The sequence below is a fragment of the Sinohyriopsis cumingii genome, unplaced genomic scaffold (assembly GCF_028554795.1).
Source record: "Sinohyriopsis cumingii isolate HCF-2022 unplaced genomic scaffold, ASM2855479v2 utg001339l, whole genome shotgun sequence".
NCBI lineage: Eukaryota > Metazoa > Mollusca > Bivalvia > Unionida > Unionidae > Sinohyriopsis > Sinohyriopsis cumingii.
In genome coordinates this window covers 442,073-466,764 of record NW_028315985.1, presented here as the reverse complement: position 1 = coordinate 466,764, position 24,692 = coordinate 442,073, and the positions used below count along the sequence as shown (strand labels likewise).

General features: G+C 34.2%; 1 protein-coding gene across 4 annotated transcripts in view; it reads right to left on the bottom strand.

Annotated features, from left to right (window-relative positions):
- Positions 1–4,584, bottom strand: part of LOC149772612 (uncharacterized) — a 143,257-nt gene extending 138,673 nt beyond the window's left edge. For 3 of the 4 annotated variants that reach the window (XM_089947546.1, XM_089947549.1, XM_089947550.1), the window contains exon 1: positions 4,438–4,584. The gene's annotated coding sequence lies outside the window, so the exon portion shown is untranslated. The remainder of the gene's footprint in view (positions 1–4,437) is intronic. The other variant, XM_089947547.1, reaches the window with a different exon arrangement.
- Positions 4,585–24,692: the final 20,108 nt, after the last annotated feature.

Sequence of the window (24,692 nt, the reverse complement as noted above, 5' to 3'; positions counted from 1 at the left end):
GGAGCGTGAAGAGAAAATTACTTGCAGTAGTTGTTTAAAACTGATTGATCGTTTCCATCTTGACATGTGGTTGCAATATAAATATTTGCTGAACTGTTTGTAGATGTCCGCCTAAGACCCAATCATAGTAGTTCCACTTTCCATTTGCTGACTAATGCTGCTGCTGCCAATTGCAAAACTGTCACCGAGGAAGCCAGACTCTACGTACGACGCGTGAAAGTGTCACCTAGAGTGGGAAACGACATCAGTCTCACGTTGAGCAGAACGACCGCCAATTATCCGATACGACGCGTGGAAGTGAAAACGTTCACCATTCCCGCTAACCATCATTCCCTGATCGAAGATTGTCTGTTCCAAGGTCAGTTACCCAAGCGCTTAACCCTTGGTTTGGTCGAGAATTCAGCCTTCAAAGGAGCCTCCAGTGAAACTCCTTTTGAGTTTAAGCACTTTGGTGTTAAGAAAATCGAAGTCAGTGACGATGGCAAAACCTTGTGTACCCGGCCTTTCGAACCTAACTTTGCTCAGAAGAATTACTTGAGATCGTACTTGTCCCTGTACGAAGCCACCGGACAGTTAGGAACCAACACCAGTCACGGTATTACGTACGACCATTACGCAGAAAGCTATGCTTTGTGGGCTTTTGATTTCACTCCAAACCAAGGCAATGGGATCAATCCGTTTAGACAACTCTATGTGTTGGCGTTAACAATCACCTAACGAGCAGTACATGTTTGTAGCTCTTACATTGACTATGACTTCTATTAAAATTCCAAAACTAGGAGTTATGAAATAGTTATATTGGGTGTTGATTCTGGTCCAAGCGTCGACATACATTTACAGTTTAACATATTTTCGAGAATGTAACAATTACGTCACTAACTCCTTCCGCCGCGCTCGCAATGCATCTTCTGATCCGGTTGATAAGCCTGGCCTACTTAATTCAATACAAACAATATTGTAATTTTGCTATATACAATGGAGTCATCTGCTTCAATTAACTAATCACCTGCGCTCACCTTCTAAGAAATGTACCCCTTTCATAGTGATACCTCTCACTCCTTTCGAAGCGTTAGCTATTGCTGCAAAGGATGCACAAACAGTGATATAGTTCCTTCTACTCATTTTTCAAGAAATGATACCTTGTCAGATGGTTCATGTATTATTTCACTTGTTCAGAAACATATCACACGAATCTTATTCTACATATTACACCACACAGTTCATATATTCTGGTAAATATAAAGTTTGCAGTGCAAGATCAATAGAGCAGGGAAACGATGTTAGAAAAAAAATTACGTAGTAAAACATAATATAGCATTCCAAACGTATATATATATATATATATAAATATATATATATATATATATATATATATATATATATATATATATATATGTGTGTGTGTGTGTGTGTGTGTGTGTGTGTGATTTTGGTAGTGATTTTGTCTCAGAATCTAAAATAATCAAACTAGGAATATAATGGCATTATAGTAAACTTATTTAGGTGCACGTACAAAAGTGTACGATTTGGCGTCAGACCTTTTACAAAAACAATGTATGTACTGTATTACTAATTTAAAACTAACGAATCCTTAATAGCTCTTTCTGTTCTAGTCCAAGCAATCTGGGCCAAAATATATAATGTTATAGATGAAGGTTTTAATTTCAATTTATTATCATCTGCCATTATCTGCAAGTTTTAAAAAAGTGTACAGGCCAAATGAACATTAATATTCTCTTAAAGACTGATTTAAAATTTACTGTGAAAGTAAAAGCGCTGGTCGTCAGATAGAAAATCTTAAAATCTTGATCTAAATAAGAAAAATGGAGACGATGATTGTTTAATTATGAAATATATCGTAAAAGTGTATGTTTCTTATATATATATATATATATATATATATATATATATATACTGAAAATTTATAATGCGGTACAGTATTCTAAACAGTATTGCTGATGCAGTTTTCCACTAAAGTTCTCGTTGCCGTCACACTCACAATAGCTGACCTGCTGCCAAATACAGTGGGACTTTGATCTGCTATTTCAGAATTGTTAGGAAGAATATTTAGGAAGACAAACCGAATGGAAACAAGATAATTAGCGAACTGGAGTTTGTTCATGCAATGGCATGTAACTGTACTTTTGTTTCAATTAACAACTGATAATGGTAGGACAATTTCTTCTGCCAGTATGACCCATTGTTGACCTGTGTTAAAGTTATTGTTGTTGTTGTGGGGTTTAACGCCATTTTTCAGCACACGATAGGCTATGCATGGCGGCCAGTATTAATGGTGCAGGAAGAACCTGGGAAAACCCCGGGAAGAACCACCGACCTACGAGAAGCTACTGGCAAGCTTTCTCACATATCCACATTGGCCGAATCCTAGACACGAACCCACGCAGACATAGGTGAGATGGCAGTGATCCGTAACGGAAATCGCTTTAGACCACTCGGCCACTCGGGGCCCCCTGTGTTAAAGAAAGTATCTCATATCATGGCTTGGTATACGTTCTCTCTCGAGTTTCAGACACTATCAAAACACGGTAGTATAACAAGGTGAGACGATACATGTACTCAAAGAATTTGCCAAACATTTTAATCTTGGACTTCTAACTTTCTGAGCCTGAACCTTTCCATTCCTGTTCAAACTCTGCAACTTGTGAGTGAAATCCGAGAAATAATTGTGGTAAATCTCATGTTCCTGTTTCAACATAACATTAGTTGTTAGGTTGAGAAATTACAGGGTAAATTTTTAAAGTACCTTAATTTACACCATTGGGGGAGGGGGACTTCGTATTATGGAACACCAGTGCGAAAAATCTGGTTACCTGTTTTAATAATCAAATTACGAAATTGTATATTTGAACCTTATTATCTCACTAAAGATGTCACGAAACTGCAGTCATGCCAAGACGTCTAAACACTATGAAAGGATTTACGTAATCTCATTTGATCGTAAAAACAATTCGCAAATGCATTTAATCACAGTATTTGAAACAACAATGCTGATTAGCCACTATGTTCATATACAGCGCACTAGGCAATTACATTGCATGGTGAACTTTTTGGCTATCGCACCACACAATGTTTTGACGCGGTGTCATAAACTCCTGGTTCTTGTAAGAACTCATCTCTTCATGACGTAATAACCACATTTGCTTACAATGATCAATATAATGTCACACATACTAAAAATATGTCAAAAACCTATTATCATCAGTTGCAAACTAAACAAAATATAAATACAGTGAAGTAAACTCGAGTTCACTATTCTCTTTTCGCAGTTAGCAACAACTCATAAAAATCTTCACTAACCATTCTGATGGAGGAAGTCAAATTTCCGCCATAATATGCATCCAGTCTGCTACTCCGCATGTTATAGATCTCTATACATAAACAGGTTTACAGCAAGAATCTATTTTCAATCATCCTTTAAGAGAATCTGGGTATTTAACGTATTTGTCCCAATTTCGTTTTTGATTTGTTTCATAATGATAGGAATGAAAGTCAAATGAAAGATAAATTCTTCTCCTGTAACTCTGTCTTCTGTTTAGATAATTTGCACTTCTATGGAAACAAGATCTGGATAACGTAAGACACTTTTATTGTTAAAAAACATCAATTCAAGGACTGGGGCTTGGTATATTCATGGTGCCAATTAAATTGGGGGTTTGGTATATTCATGGTGCCAATTAAATTGGGGGTTTGGTATATTCATGCTGCCAATTAAATTGGGGGTTTGGTATATTCATGCTGCCAATTAAATTGGGGTTTGGTATATTCATGCTGCCAATTAAATTGGGGTTTGGTATATTCATGGTGCCAATTAAATTGGAGGTTTGGTATATTCATGCTGCCAATTAAATTGGGGGTTTGGTATATTCATGCTGCCAATTAAATTGGGGTTTGGTATATTCATGATCCCAATTAAGATTTGGAAATAGGTCATAAGCTCAATTTACTTTTACTTTTTACAAGACTTTCATTATAATAGTATCGTGAGTTTTTCCCAATTTGATTTATTAGCTTTATTGAATATAATAACCGCTTCTTTATGTAACTTTACTATAAACTCCTACGTGCCACTGGTGATTGCTCTGCGATATAATTTTTTACCTCAGCATATGCATAACGGTGCCACAGGCAGAAGGAGACTCGTGAGGTGCGCCAAAACAGGTAACATAATAGACGAACTTTCCGATAAAAGGTTCAAAGTATATCAAGAAGCGTATGAAGAAATAAATCAATGTATTCGATATTCTGATGTTCTAAAATAACTACTGTTTCAAATTAAATAAGAGGTATCATTATGAATGGCGTATACTTCTCATGCTCTTGAAAGTGAGTCAATAATGAGGACTCCAGGATACTATATTTACAATGCCTTCCGAACAGCGAATTTCATGACTAATATTCTCAAGTAATTCTTCATACATTTACATACGTTGATCCTCCCCGCGTCTTTGGTTAACTATCCTTTCCAAGCTTTGTCATTGATAAACCATCTTGTTCTTATAGGCATTGTGTAGTCATCCATTGAAAATGAAATATACTTGTACGCTAGTATTAACGACTGCACGGGAGCGTTCGATTCGTCTGATAGATTTTAAGATGTGATTTCTGGCTCATCCCGGTATCATCAGTCGCTGTTTGAAACACTAGCCTTCAAGGACCACAAATAGTTTGATGCACTAACCAAAAAAAAATGGTGAAAATAGTAACATATACTAAATAAAAAATGTGCCGCTATTGTATGTTCTAGTGGGGACATTCTATGATCGTTGCGCAGAATGGCAACAAAAATAAAATAGAACACGCTACCGAAATATTTAATGTTAAAAGGGTATTCCTTAGTTATGTTTAGTGCTAACCACTTCCCAGCCCACGTGACTGCTTCCCTCCCCTAGCAACATGTCAACAACAAGTACACACGATTGACGCGGTTTAAAGATATTGCAAATAACCGTGACAGAAAATTCACCGTCAAGCTCGTGATACTTTTTGTAGCAAGGACACTCCCTTGAATAATGGCAAAACTAATCATTAAATGAGGATTTAAGCTTCGCTCGAGAACAATGACATAGAAACAACCTTTCGTATGCGCCTTATTCCTCTTTCTTCAGTCTCAAAGCTGGGCGGCACATATCTCAACGCAACACTTCTGTACTGGAATTCAAGATTATAATAGTCACACACATCAAGACACATATGCTAGATGCCATACAAGCGTTCTAAATAATGCATAGTATTATTCAATATCATTTTGATGAGTTTCTTTGCCATTGTTTTCCATGTCTTAACTTTTTTTAAAAAATTTATTAAAGTTTTTGAAATTCGAAAAAAGCTGGTCATGATATGTTGATGGTTTACTTTGTGCCAAACTAGTCTTTTAAACACCCGAATGGGATTTTTGTCGGAGTAACAGTGTACGAAGAGTGAACCATTACAGCAGAATTGCAACGGAATTGATCTAAGGGTGTTTCTGTATTGGGTAGGATGTATTAGTATTAATGCAATTTCAATCGTATTTTATATTTTGTCATTTCAGATGAAGCACGTGCTTTCGAGTTTTATAAAATGCAAAATATGGCTGAAACTCTCCCTCTCTACCGCCTAACAAATGATTGGCTAAAAGGCAAACTAGACTCTGTCGGCTGCGCGCTATCCGTCATCACCTGTATAATGACTGTCCTTAGGTAAAAGGTGTCAACCTCGACACCAACCCACCCTTTGAGTTGAATAAATTTCATAATGTGATGACCCTAAATGGGAAATAGTTTAGATGCACATTCAAAGTCAGATGCTTTATTGTCACTAGATTTAATATATTGCCATGTAAAATAATGCAATAAATACATTATCATCTCCAACTGGTTTACTCTGCCAATCACGCTTTTCAACTAGAATTCTGAATCATTACTTTTGCGGGGATATATGTGTGTGCACATGCCCTTGAAACGTATTGTTTGTTCTCATATCGCGTCACGAAGCAAGTGTACTTCCGGGTATTATCTTGCTTCCCTATAGTCTGAGTTCCCTCTGACCCTTGCCAACATATTTTGATACTTGGACATTTATGTTGGGGTGCAGGGTCAGAGTCCATTCTCTACCGAAAAGTTGGAATTCGCCGACACCATTTGGTGTCGGCATGTAGTAGCCGCTTACTAGCCGGCCCAGCAAACTTGAACGACCTTTCATCAAAATATACCTGCATGAAATATATAGGAATATGATTTATTTTCTCAGAAATTGCGATCATAGCATTTGTTATGTCTTTAATACGCTGACAGACGAGAAGCAAGTACATAGTTGCTGAAATTTGACCTGGATCTGGTCATTTGCATTCCTAGTCACGTGACATAACTCTCGCAACCTACATGTCAGTGACATCAGAGGTCATACAGTCACGTGATATATATACCTCCCACTTACAACATCTTTTTAGCGGTTGGAACCATATAAGTATATCATATTTCAGTTACTCAAAAATAAAGATCTAACAACTATACAATTCCTAGTTAGATGTGTATGCATTCCGAAGAAGATTACCTCATGTCGCAGATTCTCTCTCTCTCTCTCTCTCTCTCTCTGCACACATGTTTCCATAGCTAGCAATCATTCACTTATGTAACAGCACATTATATATGAATTAAAGGTGGTATTGGCTATGTACTTATCTTGCATACACTAAATCAATGCAAATCTATTATGTTCTGCTTTACCAATGATACGTCAGGTTCTTGTGGGTTTTACCTTTCGGGTATGAGTGTGGGAATGGATTGATTAATGTGTATTAAGGTGAACATAAGCACAATTTAGAAGCTATCATGTGAGGAAACATGTCACAAAGACTTTAATGTAACTAGACAATAACAAAACAAAGACTATTTTGTGTCGAAGAAGAACGTATGCATTTTTTTAATTTTGTCTGACGTCACTCGATGTCCGTCCGTCAGCACAAGTTTACACAAATTCTCATCAAGTGGTACAGACTTAGTCCTAAATGAAAATTACACTTTATGCAGAGGACTTCAGTGTATATTGCAAATGAAACTAGAGGCGCTCGGGCATTTAAAAATCGTTCTCACAATATCCTTCTTGACTTTGGCTACTCCATCTGAATGTTTTTTCATATCAACATGGTTTGCATTAAAATACTTCTTAAAATGACTTCGTAGTATGTGTATTGTGTTATAACTGTCAATGGTACCATTTTTATGTAACATATATCTGCGTCAGTGGCTCCGTTTAAAATATTGTTATGTTCTACTCCTCCGTGTTATGTATAGCTAAATCGGGTGTATAACTTTTGTCGAATATTGTGTATATTTACATAGTGTGCGTAACCTTTGCCCATTATTGTATGTTGTACATTAAGAAAATGTAAACATGTTCACATCTCCTTTGTACCCATAGAAGGTTCTGAAAGCAAACTTTGGGGTAATGTTCCATAAAGATGATTGTGTTTGTTTCAGAAATAAATTTTGCCTGAATCTTAACTCGCTGACTTACGCAGGTAGATCGAAGGATCATTTCAAGCTACTCAAACTATTATCGCTCTACTTGCATCAATATACTCTCAGGAAAATAGTCTCAGGGCATAGTCGTTTTCTGCATTCCGGTTAAAAATGGTGGAGTTTTCTGGGACTTACTCGCTCACTTTGCCTGGCAGCGTGACCCCTTTTATTATATCTATTCCAACTACATCCACTAACTAGTGCCAAGGGTTCTAACTCAAAATCAGGCGGACTCATTAAAAGTATCGCTCTATCCGCTCCTAAAGTAGGGTAAAGTGGGTTTTTTTATACCAGAAATATACTTAATTTTAAATTAGTCCTGAACCCAAGCCACTGCGAGCCAAAGACGAAGGGTATATAACAGCAAGGGTTTCAAGCCGATTATAATATTCTACAAACTCTGGTAAATTAACATGTAATGTATTGCTTACCTCAGAAACTCTTATGGGCAAGCAATAACCTTTAGGTCCAGCAGAAGAGAGGGTGAACGGACCACTTTTCGGTAGGGTACAAATGCCGAAATAAACCTTCGTCAAAAAACGATTAAATAACGTAAATAACGTTAAAATCAAAATGTTATAACCAAGCGGAGGCTTCTCTAATTGGGTTAGTTTATTTTATTATGTTACATTTTTACCCCAATTGAAAATATAAAATACGCAAATATATTACGAAATTGAACCAAATTGAGGTCGCACCCTCTCTGCTGCTGTTAACTAAATATTGTGTCAAGACTTATACGATATCGTGATCGAGAATCATGTAAATTTATTGTTATAAATCCGTGTGGGGGTGACTGTGCTCGCGAAAATAAGTTTTTAAACTTAATCATGTCCATATTCCCACTCCACCTAGTCTGATGAATATTTTGCAACGTACGCGTATCGACTAAATTAAACACAACTAATATATTACAGTTATCTCTGATCAATTTAGGTATTTATGTGTATCGCTGAGTAACATAAATCACATCAGCATTTTTATGTCTACCTCTATAAAATATCCGAGCTGTATTTGATTGTTTGTCCAGCATCGCATACAACTAAATTATTAATAAATCCATTAAGGTCGTCTACTGAAGGTGCTTCATCAATATCGGTGATAAAATTAATAATGTCATCACATCTTTGTCCAAAAATTTTGCATTTTTATTAAAATCTTTAAGTACATCGTAGCATCTCTGATCATCAAATGACGGAGATAATAAATAAAACTTATCCCATTTGAGCCATCTCATTATCAAATTAAGTAATAATTGCGTCTTACCACTTCCAGATGGACCTATGATAATTGTTCTGATAGCATTTGGTAGCTCGGGATGATGTTTGACTGGCTCTTGATTTCGTGTCGCTGAGAAATCAATGACATCCATGTTATATAAATATAATAAATAATATGGATTTATATTGTGTTCAATGTAGAGCATTTATACGTACGAATACGCTAGCAACAATAATAACAAAAAATGAAAAACGTGCACTTACAGGTAAATGTGTGCGATGTGGTACAAAACAATTTACATTTCTTTCTACCAGTAATAAAATCGATGATGATATCGCTACTTTATTAGGAAAATTACCAGGAATTCCATGGGCTACATACATGACCTGGAGAAAAAACATCTTCCTGGATATAATTATTGCGGTCCTGGTACCCTACTTGATATCCGACTTGATGAACAAGATCAACCAAGACCTGGTGAGTATCCAATAAACGCCATTGATAAAGCATGTCATATTCATGATATACTTATAAAAGTAAAGATTTACAACAAAGATGTGAAGTTGATTCATGCATTCATTTCCATAAAGAATGAATCTTTAAAAGAATCATTATTTAATTGGTTGATAAGATCTGCGATGAAAGTTAAATTATTATTCGGAGCTTTTAATTGGTAATTAATAGAGCATCTATTAGTAAACTCGCTGATGCAGCAAATGTCACACGTTATGTTGCTGCAGCGTGGTTAGCACGACAGGCAACATGGCAAATTTTATCTACCACCACCTAAACGAATTCCTTACACACATTTTGATGTCAGCACGAATGAAGTTCATGAAGCAGATATTTTGTTTTTACCACACGATACTATCAAAATTGGTAGACGTCAACGTACAAATACGCATTAATTGTCATTAACGTTGCAAGTCGGCATAAAGAAGCAGAACCATAATCAGCTAAAACAGCAACTGAAGAGTACCCTTGCGATGGCCAAACATATTACTTGTTGATCCTGGCAAAGAATATATTGGCGTAGTATCATCAATGATGAAGCAACTTAATCTCAAAATCAGACGAGGACATACTGCAGTTTCTCGTGATCAGGCAAATGTTGTAACGATTTAATTGAACACTTGCTGAGCGTTTATTTGGATATCAATATGCGAAGGAAACAATTCAGAAAGATATAAGATCCCGCGAATGGGTTGCAAGATTACCAAGTGTTATAGCTGCGTTAAATAACGAAATTACTCAAACAACTGCCATGAAACCTATTAATGCAATTACAAGAAAACCCACATACCAATACAACGACATGACTATTCAAAACAACCAGTATTAGGTAATGTTACTATAAGATATTTACACGAGCCTGGTGAACTTGAAGGTGGTAGAAAAAGAGTGACTGATCCTATTTGGAGTATAGAGACACATACAATTTCTAACGTGGTAAGATTACGGGTAGAACTGCAATATACAGATTAGATTCAACTTCTCCTCAGCGTGGACTTGTACTTGAACAATAACAAGTAATTCCTGAAGATTCACAATTACCGCCGCATTCACTTTTGTAACGTGCCAGCACCCCTACGTCGATTACACTCAAGGCAGGTCGGCATACATTTTCGCGTGCATGACCAAGACTACTATTAATTCTATCTACGATAAATTGTCTTGGATTATAGAGAATACAGCATTACCGTGTTACAGGTTGTACAATGATTATTATGTTGTGGTTTTAACGTCATGTTAAATTTAACATCGAGATCAAAATTGTGTTTATTTTTTTATTACACTGTTTATAATTAACTATTTTGTTTCTTATTGTATCATCAATAACTTCTTTGTTGTCTTCGAGATTTTTTGTAAAACGTATGATAACCCAACATAGCTGAGCTATTATAATTACTCTAGAAAATGCAAGATAAACGAAATGTGACCAATAATCCAAATATTAGTTTCCGCTATAGTTAATTCCTGCGATGAATGAATCGTTATAGCATATCCTAGCGTCCATGGAGATTTGTGCCTAACTCCATCTTGAGTTCATGCGCTGTCAACAGCACTGCATGAACTAAAACAATATCATTTAGTACAAGATTTTGTTTTTCTGACTTCCTATAATTTCAATTTCAATATTTTGACGTCGCGTATCTGCTGGGCGATAACACAATGGTACATGTAGATTTGAAAACTTTTCCTTATGTAACATAAATAATTGTTGTTGAAGTGTATCACGAACTATATTTTTACTTGCAACTATCAAATCAGTTGGTACCCACATTTGCATAAAATAGTTAATAGGAGTTTCTAAAATTATTTTACGCATTATTTCACATTGAATGTTAGTTGGCTATAGTCTGATTATTTTCCTAACTTCTCTTAATTCTGGATCAAGCGCTTATCAGTTATTTCTTCATAATGATCAACAAAACTCCTTAGCCATTCGTTTGCAAACAATCCAACAAAAGGTGGTGGTTGACCATGATCGTCGCACATTATTATAGCAATATTATTGAACAACAGCCAATCAACGAATATTTTAGTGTTTCTAGTGTCACCGTATTTATCGCATCCCAAATAATAATCCTTGGAATACTTTTTTCACCCTTTCGTCCATGTAACTCCTTTCCATCGAAAGAAGCTGTCATAAGTACAAGATTTAACTCTTCGCTCGCTCGCTCATTGCTCTTGTGAGTCTATGTGTAGGTGTTAGAACATTAATATGAAAACATTTCGTGTGTGGAATGTCCAAATTGTTTAAATTATTCAGAACATTCCCCCATTCCAAGAAAACTTCCGGGATAACATGCAACCATATCAAGTGATATCATTTTTATAATCGTCTTTAGTATTCCATACTCCACCGTGTCCATATTCGACACAACTTGATGTTATAGCGTCTAAAAAATCAAATCGAGTCGATTTCCACGACTTTTTCTCTCTGGCAAGATGTGCCGCAACACATGGAACAGTAAAACAATTATTCAGTAGTTGTTTGACATCGTCAGGGTAAGTGTATTTCAACACAATATTTTTCATTTATTCGTGGAGAGATTATGTACGAGAAATAACGCCATTAGGCCGTACTAATTGATCATAGCTTCCACCAGAAGTTTGAAATACCCATACTGGTACTGGATCGTTCTTGCTCATTTCGTTAATAAAATCAAACACATCACCGTTATAAAATTTAACAGATCGATCTTGTGGAAATATTGTTACCGCAGAAGTCCACTTATGCTCATTGTGATCAACGATATTTATCGGAACTCTTTTCATGTATATTTCGTTTCATATAATACTTCTCTTGTTATTGTTTCTACTTTTATTGGGATTTTATTTCTTCTAACTTAGCAACATCATTTATTGTAGCTCCTTTATCTTTGACTGATTCAGCCCATTTGTATATTTGTTTCACGTTGTAGATATGTTAGTTTATTTCCATGTATTGCGTTTGTGAAGTGTTGTGTAATTCGCTCGGCTACACGATTTAGCCTTGACATTTTCATTGTTTTGAAATCGTTTGTCATTCAGCTGATATTTTGCATAACCAACTGCGGTCACAGGATACGCTCGCTCATAATACGGTTTGTCAATACCAGTCAATATTCCTGGTTTGGAATATTTATCTAACGTAACAATATTACCAGTGTGAACACGGACAGGGTCACTTTTGTCACTGATAATCTAAGTATCGTCTACTTCCGCAATAAATATTACTCATAAAAAATATCTTTGATTGTCAAAATAAGTAATCGTCACCGCTCCTTTGTCGTTCATTGTAGCATCGATAAAATTTTTATTATTAAGAACTTTAAACGGAGACCACACATGCGATGCACCATCGTCAAGAAATTATTTCTTGGCGTCAAAAATGCTTTTGATCAGAGTTTTCGTCGGATCAACCAGAGCTCGCCTCGGTAAGTCAGGGTTTTTTCTGTCAAGATCGAATCTGGATTAAGACAACTTCGTTTTCCAAGGCTCGATTTTACATAATCTCTCAAACTTCTTCAAATTATAATTAAGACTAATATATATTTAAATTGAAATATAATTGTATATATAATAATTCAAACAAAACATAAATGCAGTTGGTTAAAGATAGGTTCTGTAACTCCATGTGACAAATCCTGCGTGAATGAATTCTGCGGCCTTAATTTACAAAGTGTACGGAGAGGAAGTTATTTACGTAAACCGTGTTTACGATCTGGTGTTTGGGGTTAGGGGAGAAATGCAGTTATGTGTGCAATGTGGTGGTAAAAGATACAGAGCTGGAGCGATATTATGATTAAAAAATGACATTCTTTACGAGTGTCATCATGGATTAATCGAAGACGATCTTGATCGATCATATTAATAACCATAAACTTTATAATCAATTAATAATTTACGCGCTATTACGCAAAGCCAGAACAGCCTTTTTGGAAATACTGGCAAACATTCTAAAATTGCAAGATTTGTTAAGTCTGTAAATACAGAAACTAGTGAAGAAATGACATTTCAATCAATGAATTCAGTTGGAAAATATTTTGATATCTGCCAGCGCTAATTTAAACAAGCTGCAGATAATATTTTCTGATCGGCTTTTTCCAGAAAATATAAGCAGAAATTAAGTTTTCATTATTGTTGAAGGAAGATATCTCCGGTAGTTGCTACTGATATTATAATTACTATTTATCTATTTCATTTTTTTGTTTATATTCTACATCGCTAAATCTTAAGCTTGAAGGGAGATGACTCTGTCGAGAACACATTATGAGATTAGAGTTATATCCCTGTATTTTATTCGCTTATTAATAAATTATATTGTTTTGCCTTATTTTTCTCATTGTGTTGTTAAATAAACTATCGTTTATTTGCTGTTGCTTTTTTGGTTGTCTTTTTAAGAAACATTACCTTTATATTTATGAATCTGTCACGTGTCTTGTTTCATTTAGATTTTGTCAGCGATAATAATTAATATAAACATCAAACAAGCCACGCCCACTATGTGAGCTCTGCCGTCAGATCTAAAGTTTATATAAGCGTCTGTTCTGCCGTTAGAATTAATCTATGTGATGCCACGCAATTAACTCAAACATTGTACGTAGTGCTGTGATAGAATCAAATCAAACAAATATGTTTTGTTGTGATATAACTAAGTTGGATAAAATTATATGTTGTGCTGTGATAGAATCAAATCAAACAAATATGTTGTGATGTGATATAACTAAGTTAGTTAAAATTATATGAAGTACAGTGATATAATCAAATCAAACAAATATGTTGTATTGTGATATAATTAAGTTAGATACAATTATATGTTGTGCTGTGATATAAATCAAATCAAACAAATATGATGTGCTGTAACAGAATTAAACCATTGTGTGTTGCGCTGTGATAGAATTAAATCAGATATGTTGTGCTGTGATATAATGAAAACAAACCTTGTATGTTCTGCAGTGATATAATCAAATCAAACAAAATTGTAAGTTGTGCCTTAAGATAGATAAAATTTTATGTTGTATCGTAAATATTAAATTTAATAAAGCTGTATGCTGTGCCGTGTTAATCAAGCTCGATATAAGTGTATGTTGTACTGCGATAGAATTAACTCTAAACATTAAATTTTGTACCATCTTAATTAAGTTATTTAAAATTGTATGTTGCGCCGTCTTAATTAAGTTAGATACAATTGTAAGTTGTGTCGTCTGAAGTAAGTTAGATAAAATCGTATGTTGTGATATAATTAACTCAAACATTGTATGTTGTGCCGTCCATAACAAAAAAGGTCAACGATGACCTTATATGTATATATATATATATATATGTGTGTGTGTGTGTGTGTGTGTGTGTTTGTGTGTGTGTGTGTGTGTGTTAGATACTGTATAATGAACTATGAAAATATCAAAGCTATTATTTCTGAAATTAAAAAATCTCATGAACTTAATACAGAAAAAAATATTTCCGATTTTTGAATCATTACAAGAACGTAAATTTGAAGATAGATATACACTGCCATCAGAATACAAGTTCATTAAACTCATCGAGCAAGCTATGTTTCAATCGCTGAGTATGGTCAAAGAAAAAGAAGTAGAAAAAATTGTATTTCTCTCAACCGCGATCGTAAAAATTAGATCAGAATTATCTCATGAATGCGAAAAAAATTGGATTAAATGAATAACACAGACACAATATGTGTAAATGACGAGATTTATGTATTGTATGAAAAGATGATGGCATAAAAAATGACACAATCTATGTTATATCCTACTCTCACATGCACCCTACACACACATTCACAAATGAAAGAAATATCTGTATATATGTATATAATGATAATGACGATGATAAAGATGATGACGACACAATAGTGAAATTCAAATGATAATGATGACGTCGGTTCATATAACTGATATACTATTTATAAATATGACAAAATAAAATGTCACTCTGGTTCAATTTCCCAACACAAAATGTCACAATTCCACTTTCCACCCTTCACCAGTTTGGTGTGGCTCATCTTCTATCCCTCCAGACTCACTTTGGTGCAAATACGCCTCCCACTTATTTCCGTCTTGCGCAACAACGCCTTCCACCAGTTTCAGTCGGGTTCACCAACAATTCACCCTCCACCAGTTTCAGTCTGGCTCAAACTTCACCTACCCCTCCGCCAATTTCAGCTACAAATAGATGAAACTGGTAGCGTATATTACGAAATACGCTATCACACAAAATACTCAAATACATGTATATGAATAGGATACATATCAACTCTACACATGCCAATAGTGCATTACATTACATTAATGTCCCTAATGGTTTATACAAATGAAGAAAAAAAAATACATTTAACCCTCACTCTACGTGTTACATTCTATAAATTCTAACAGTGAATTGTCTGTTAAACGTGGCTATCATATCTATCGAAGCTTTATCAAATTTACGATAATAGTAAAATAAGCATGTCACGAACACACTGAAAGCATAAATATACAAGGAATCAGAATTATTCAACAGTTGTCACTTACCCCTATGGCAGTAGTTGCATGGTTCCAAACCGTTATTGGTGCAGTCCCTCTCAGAATCACCATAGAGAGGAACCCATATTGCCGAACGTTTTTTTAAAAAAGATTTTATGTCTGTATGTTGGACCATTTACTATGTTTGTGCATGTGTAAAAAATAAATAGAATTTCGATCAATTTTATGAAATTTTTATTAGGGTTTATGCACCACCGTATATTAGAGTTCCAGTTGACTTAATTTAGTTTAATCCAGGCTGGTTTAATGAGCCTTCTTTAATTAGTTCTATTTGCCAGAGATCGGTAGTGTATAGTGTTTGTTATATGCACAATGCTATTTTTTGTATGCCATTTTGTGTTCGTGTTTGGACGGCTTTTAAAGATCAAATCTTTTTCGAGTTGTGTTATTTTAGCATGGCTATCTAATGAGAAAAAATAAGTTAGTAATCTGGTAGGACTTGGACTCCTCACAATGGGAGTTTTAGCCTTCTATCAGATTCATATCTATTTATTCTTTTGTAGACAAAAAGGAAGAAAACACTAGAAAAAACTAACGAAGTTAAACAAAAATTGTATGCGTGCATGTTCTGTATATTGTTTACTATCTCGTAGTTGTTAGTAATGTTCATATTCCCCAGTGTTTTTGTGTTTGTAATATTTTTGTTCATTAACCGTTCCTTTGGGGAGATCAGGTATGACCCTTACTACCTCGCGTTAGCTACGTTGCGTCGGTATCACTATCACACCATCATGTGCTCCTTACTCGGTTTGGTCAATGCCCTGTCCATTCTATTGCGTTGGTATCTTGGTATGCTTGTTGAAAAATCTACGAGATAGTAATGTTATTAGTTTAACCATTTTAACTAGGCTAATATGGTCTGCTTTTCCATTATGAAAGTAATAAAACGTTGAATTTAACTTTAGCATTGAATAACCAATGTTAAGAGAAATTGGTTTTATTTGGATCATCCACCTCATACCGTGTTTAGATAAATCTTTAAGTAGCAGCCATTTTTATTTGGAACTCTGTACATTGAGTTGTTATTGGGTTAAAACGTATCTCTTTTCTTAGATTTTATAATACTTATAATGAAATCTTTTAACTCATCATATATGTCTTCCTCTCAGATTTCATTTGTAAAGAGGATGCTGATATCTTGTTCTGCTCTCTCTCTATATGAGTTATTTTTCTTTTTATAATGTCTCTATCTTATGCTGTTTTAGTACCGTGCAAGATTATATGTTTTTCTTTTGTCTATACTTTTTCCACACAGATGACACGGAGGGATAAGAAGAATAATATGCTAATTAAAAGCTTCCTCTCCGGTCATCCAAGCATCATGTAAGTATAAAAACATCATTCATTGTTGGGAGTGTGATTTGATTTTCTCATGGCATCACGCTACAAGAGAATTGCAGCGAGATGTATTCATTTAGCAACGATATGTCAAGGTAATAAAACAAGTTGATCTAGTTAACTCTGTACGCGTCGGCAAAAACAAAGATGCATTGTCATCCATGAATGCAAAACCAAATTATTTTCTTGCCTTATTCCATGACAATTAACACTCGCATAAGACAGTTAAGAAAGATTATGTCAGATCGTGAAACGATCCATCGTGAAACGATCAATAAAATAAAAATATTGACAACGTCACTGAAAATGAAAATACTGTCAGTGAAAGTAGTTACATCACTGAAAATGAAAGTTATGGTAACTGGGGTCCTTGTCGCTGAACACGTGTAATATTTATTCCGAAATATTTATTCTGAAATAATTATTCAGATTTATTTTTATTCAGATTTATTTTTTTAAATTCTTATTATAATAGATTTTTTATTGATTTTCTTTGACAAATCCGAGATTTTTAATCAAAATTCAACTTTTTTTCTTTTCACTGATTTTAATCGATTTCTCAAAATAAATCACTAAAATTACAGATTTTCTTTAGGTCAAACCTCGAGCTGTTTTCTAAATGATTTATAAATTTTGCATTGGGTTTTCTTTAATGAATGCTTTTCTGACTACTTAGTGCCACGTTCTAGTACTTAGTGCCTCTCAGTTCTCTAGTAGTTCTCAGTGGTATTTACCAGGTACAGCAACATTACGACTATTGTAGGAATATAATTAATAAAATATCAGTTTTCAGTTATTGCAGATACACCAAATTATTACAGAATCCATCTTAGATCTGTTTTTTTGATTGCACATTGGCTGACTGATACAAGTGTGAGTGAGCAATTCCAAAATACAACTTTTGAAACAATTTTTCATAACGGAGTCCAAAACTGCTGATTGTGTTACAAAATGCATTTTAACTTCAAATAGGAAAAGGAATGAACGCTTTTGTAAGTCACACACATACACACATACCCACACACACATTTTGTTTTTCGTTTGTCATAACTAATTTTCTGTTACATTAGATAGAAATAATACGTCATAATTATAATGTGAAGAATTTATGCTGCTATAGAGTTTAAAATAGTGTATTATAAAGTTGTATGCCGAAATTTAGCTGAAAGTGTTAAAAAGAAAACCTACATTGACAAGAATTGTATGTCAATATATGGTATGTGTCTATTAGGTCTTATATGAGTTCACTTGAATGACTAATATTCATTCCACAAGCTGATACATTGGGCCAAATGGCCTCTACTGTACCAAAAGGTGGCTTCATGTGCAATCAGCGGTTATAAATGTCAAGATCTAGTTTATTCAAGACATATCTTATCATCACATGTATTTGTGTTGAAAAATTCATCATGTTTGCAATGAATATTCACTTTTTCCAGAACTATAAACTTTGAATTAGTTTTTGTATAGTAAGGCTACATCAAGATTGTCTGCAATTTTCCTGTCCGCTAAAATATCCATGGCCACTGGCCAGGTTTATATTGTCAAAGATGCGTTTATAAATCAGGCAAGCTATCAAATCTTTCTCAGAGTTGAGTTGAACAATATTGTCTTATTACTGATATGCCATAATAATAAGTCAGTATATATGATTTAGAATATAATACTACAGTATCAGTAATGTAGAAACTCTTAAACGAGTGTATATAAATACATAGAAGAGTAAGTATGAATCTGCAAAATTGCCACACTTGTTTTTTGTTTTGCGGAAACAGACTTGCTATAAAAATGACACATGCGAATAACAAGAAAACAACCAACAAAAAAAAAACAACAACAAATTTAGAACATGCTTAAAAAGGCTTTTTATTCTTCAGGGATTGTCGTCAGTGACAATGTCAGAACATGCTTGAAGTGAACTCTAAATGTGTATCTAAAACAGACTTTGTCTTGACTAACTTGTGGACCTGAAGGGGAAAGGCAGTTCCAGTGGTTGAGAAAACTTTGTATCCAAATGGAAATAGCCTTTATCGATCATGAATTTAACCATTACCATTTAAATGTTGTTGAGGGTCACCAAGCTAAGCAAAAAACAGAAATACTGTTCATTGTAAAAACGCTTGAAATTAATGTTAAAAATAATAACTGCAAAATAGTGCAAAATTTGTTAAGGAATATGAAAAAGTAAAGAATTAATTTGAAAATCTCGTTTGCAGATAGTAGAGTGCAGTCTGATATAAAAATCTGGACGATCAGTAACAAAAAAATACTTGCTCATTAATGTGATTTTATAAGGCTGAAAATTTGATCCATATATGTAATAAAATTATCTTAATGCACTTTTCATTTCTATTAGTAGAATAGCCTGTATTACTAGCAAAAAAGTCTACTGTATTGAAAACGGCAAGATAGGAAATTTAGCCTTTCCACTCAATTTAGAATATTCAAATTCAATTATGTTTTAATTGAAATAAAAACAAATTACGAAACGTTTCTAAAAGAATTATACAAAATTCGCATGTTTTCAATAGAATTTAAATTGATAGTGTGCGTTATGCTCAGATGTGTTAATACACTATTAGGTCAAAATGTATATTGTAACCCATAGCAAGTGAGAACATTTCTGAGTGTGTTCTTTTGAAGAAGGTACAAAATAGGGACATAGGTGAAAATACACACGAACATTACGTGGCATTACAGACATATGCAAAACCTGTCAATCCTTTGTACTTCTTCAAATGTGGCTAGAAATGTAGATGTTACCTGTATATTAGTTATAAGTACACTGATCAGATGATATTGTGATGCCCTGACCAGTTACATGTAGGGTAGGCGGACAAAGGCTTTATACAGGGACTATTTAAATTTAGGAGGAAACGGAAAAATATCTAGGGCTTGAAATCTATTTGTAAACTCCACGCCACTCGATTAAATGATTAGTTGCAAAGTTGAAGCCATTAAATTAATTTTCCAAACACTGTCTTTTTGAAATTGACCCGTTTATTGGAGAACCTTCTGTACTATTGTCTACTCTAAGACGTGGGTCAATCAGTCGGAATATCCTTGATTGTGTACATTGCTGAAACACCAAAAAGTAATTTCACATAGTTTGCGATGAATAGATTAGGCACAAGGTAATGCCACTATCCATCTTCGAGGTCTAAATATGAGTTTCTTGGCATAATCTTCTGATATTGATTTTAGGTGTTTCAGTGCCAGTCACACAATATTACATCTGATAAATATGTATGACTGATTCCGGAGTTTTGATGTACATAATACATTTGTTTATATGTTTCATTTCATACGAAGATGTTATTCCTTTGGCTTTTTATTCTTCAGGGATTGTCGTCAGTGACAATGTCAGGTAAACCTTCATTGAAAATGTCAGGTAAGCCTTCATTGATAATGTCAGGTAAACATTCAATGAAAATGTCAAGTAAGCCTGAGCTCTTCACTATAATTTGTATTGTCCTTATATGCTGCATCACAAGCAAATTTAAGTTCATGCTTTAGAAATACCGGGAGTACGTTTATTATTGATTCTACCATTACGTTAGTAATATAAAATATATAGAGAACATGTTTGTTTCATTCCATCAGCCACTTTAAAGCATATTATTCATCCAGAGTGAAATACACATAACTACTCGCTATATTTAACCTCTAGCAACTAGTAACTGTATAGTATTTTTGCATGTAATACACACACACACACACACACACACACACACATATATATATATATATATATATATATATATATATATATATATATATATATATATATATATATATATATATATATATAAGTACATATATATATATATATATATAAATATATATATATATATATATATATATATATATATATATATATATATATATATATATATATATATATATATATATATATATATATATATATATATATATATATATATATAATTAGGAGAGGATAGGCAGGGAGCGAGTTACATATATACAAGTATACACAGAACGGTACTTTCCTGGATTCTACAGGAGAGTGCTTATTAATGCTAGGTATAATTAATATTTTGTACAAAGAACTGAGAAGTCAATACTTGGCACTTCTTTAGATTCAACATAGACCGTGTGCTTTTAAGAAAGTAAAACTAAGCACGTGTAGATATATCACTTCGTTATCAGCACCAAAAGAGTCGTTATCACTATTGATTATGACATACAACACTTTTTTAACATTGCTAAATGTAGTGTGAAAGCAATGAAAACACTTATATATATATACAGCCATTTGATATAGATATAGATTAATTTAAGTGCTGAATGTACTTTTTGTAATTTCACCACTGTGAGCAATTGGATATGTCGATAACAAAAGTTGAGATAATTTTCGACACATATCTGCAACGATAGACAGGAGTGCTAATGCGCTCCAGTAATATACGCCTGTACTACCGTAATCTTCATATACCAGTATCATCAGTGACAGGGGAATTCAAGATGATCAAGTTCAGGCAGGTGATAATGTTGAATGACAGTGCAGATTACAGCGTGAGAGAAACAACAGTGGAGGTACGGACAAGTAGATAGTTATGGCAGTAAAATCAGTTGAAAAAGCAGAATACAGACCGACATACAACAATGATATGGTAGGCACAGTATCAACATGAAGGTTGATATTGGGAGTCTGTAAAGACCTATGTGGCAAACAGCAATTGCCAGAGAGTGGCATGATCTAGTCAAGAAAGAGGTACATTATGCAGGAGAGGAATACAGGCATATCAAAGTTGTCAGGGACATTTACTGTGCTGGGAGGGTTAGAAGTCCATGACACTGTCTTGGAATGATATACAAAGAGCTGATGATCCAATAATGTGCTTCCTCTTATAGACAGTGTATGATATTCTCCCTACACCAGAAAGGCTCAAGACACGGAGACAAATTGATGACCCAAACTGTAACCTTTGTGAGGGTCTTGCACATTTAGAGCACATGATGTCATCCTGCGAAATAGTTCTGACATATGGTTGTTGTTGGTAGCGCCATGATCAAATGCTAGCTAAGATTAATAATAGTATGATATAGCGCGGAGAAAGAAACATCAATCCAAAAGCGTCCAAACGTCATAAGTTCTGTGAAGAGCAGCAAGATAAAATGGCAAAAACTGAAACGAGAAAAATATTGACAACAGCGAAGGATTAGGAGATGCCACCAGATGCAAACGAACATCAGTTCAGATGAGAAATAAACAACACCAGCTTCACACCTAATAATTTACTGATACATTTGCTGGAAGCTGTAATGGAGGTGGCCCATGAACAGAAATTGGCCAGATGTCAGCAATTTGTCCGTGTTCGTAAGTAGATGCTAAGTCCTGGAATTAGTGGAAATTTAATGCTTGGGCATGCAGCATTGATCTTTTGGCGTGCCTAGGGAGGAGTACATAATGTGGCTATATGGATTTAGTCACCAAATTTGGCAAACTGACCAAGGAATCCTTACCTCGAATTTTACTGCATAGAATGGAGAGAAGGAAAGGTTATGATTCAAGATTGAGGGTGATCAACAGTGTTGGCTCAGTTCTGGAGAGCACTTTTCTTCTGTCACTGTGCCTTCGATAAAAGGGATCCATAGGAAGCTATAGGAAGCAACAAGTCTCTATGGGAAATGTCAACTTTATTACCTGTTATGTAAGACATGGCGTTCCACAAGGCTTTGTACAGGGTTCTGATAACTTTATTTTATTTATCAATGTGCTTCCACTCTGCATTCATCATACGGCTATTGGCATGTTTGCAGATGATGCAAACATTTCTTCCTCAAGTAGTAGTGTCTATACCACGGAATGCAAACTAAGTTTCATACCTTACATTAATTGTGGAGTGGTCAAAACAAAATAATATGTCGATCATTTAATCTAAGACAAAATGCATGCTTATGTGAATATGTAAAAATATCTTTCGCAGTTAAAGAAAGAAGATATATTACGGAACATTAATAAGAAGGTAGTTGAAAATGTAAACGACGAGAAGCTGTTAGGAATAGTTATTCACAGAAGTTGTAAGTGGGGAAAAGCAGCCTGACAATGTTTCAGATATTTCAAATATAAACTTCATTTCTTAGTAGAACAAAGGACTCCGGAATTGTTTACTGTAATGCTTGTATACTTCCAACGATTCACTACTGTTCAAACATATGGGCAAATTGCACTGGTTCATAACTAAACAGAATTCACAAGCTTCAAAACCGAGCCGCTAGGCGTATTCTTAATGTCCCAAATAATGCACCATTATCCTACATGTTCACGTAATTAAAATGGTTAAAATAGACGCTATAACACATTTTCTAAAAGCAGTTCTCGTTTTCAAATGTATCGAAGATGATGTTCCAGTGTGCATGACTAAGTTGTTCTACAAAATGTCTTCTCGTTATAAGATCAAATTAAGAAAAACAAATTAGAATTACCAAACCATTGTATTGAAAAAACTCAAGGTATTCAGGAACTAACATTTGGAACACACTGATTCATTTACATCATTCAAAAATATACATTAAATAAATATATATTTCAAGCCTACTTATGAACAAACTAGAAATATAAAAATTAGCATATTTATAAAAGTATGTAAAGCATCTATCGTGTGCAGAAATTCAGCCAGTACAGTGGAAATTTATATATAAAGGTAGATAGTCCTCCTACACTCATAAGGTATTTTAGTATATATTTGCAAATATGTTTATTTGTTATTTTCAGGAGAGGGAAACCTTTGCATGAGCATATATATATATATATATATATATATATATATATATATATATATATATATATATATATATATATATATATATATATATATATATATATATATGGCTCAGACAATGGGGTCAGTTCAATCGGAATAGAGGTAGCTTTACATGCTAAAAGAACATACTCCTGATTTGAATCGTTTTTAACTCTCTTGAGTAAAAATGATGTTTCCACTTGTTGCATATCTTCTTTTGACCATCTTTCCCATCAATGCAAACTGATAGCTTCTTGGAAGTTGTTGTATTGTATTGTTTAACTTGATTCCAGAATTCGCGTTGGTATATATTTTCAATTTTATTTAAATCAGGTCTGCTCAATTTTTTTTATTATTCCCTAAATTGAGCTCTAGTTTGGTGCATTTGGTTTCAGAGAGGTTTGTCTTGAAGTTTACCGTTATCATGCCACAAAAGGTACGCATTTCGGGCATTATGATCTCTGATACAGTCATTCCCACCTGGCATAGCCTGCTGACCTGGTTTGGAGTTATTAACTAAGTATTTACCAGGGTTAAACAAATAATTTACTATGTCGGTGTCAAATCTTTTAATCTCTTCCATATACACATGATTTCTACAGCCTAGACTATTACAGATCGATACACAATAACTGGTTTCTATATTGTTTAATAATAACGCAGACTTTTGAGTATAATTCATGTTTTTTTTGGCAGTGTGGTCTGAGTAAATGCTGTTGTATTTCAATTTTGAGAGTCCTTATGGGCATGAATCAAAACCAGGAAGTAGGTCAGGTCTGATCGCCATTATCAGATTAAAGCAATTCTACTAGGGTATGCAT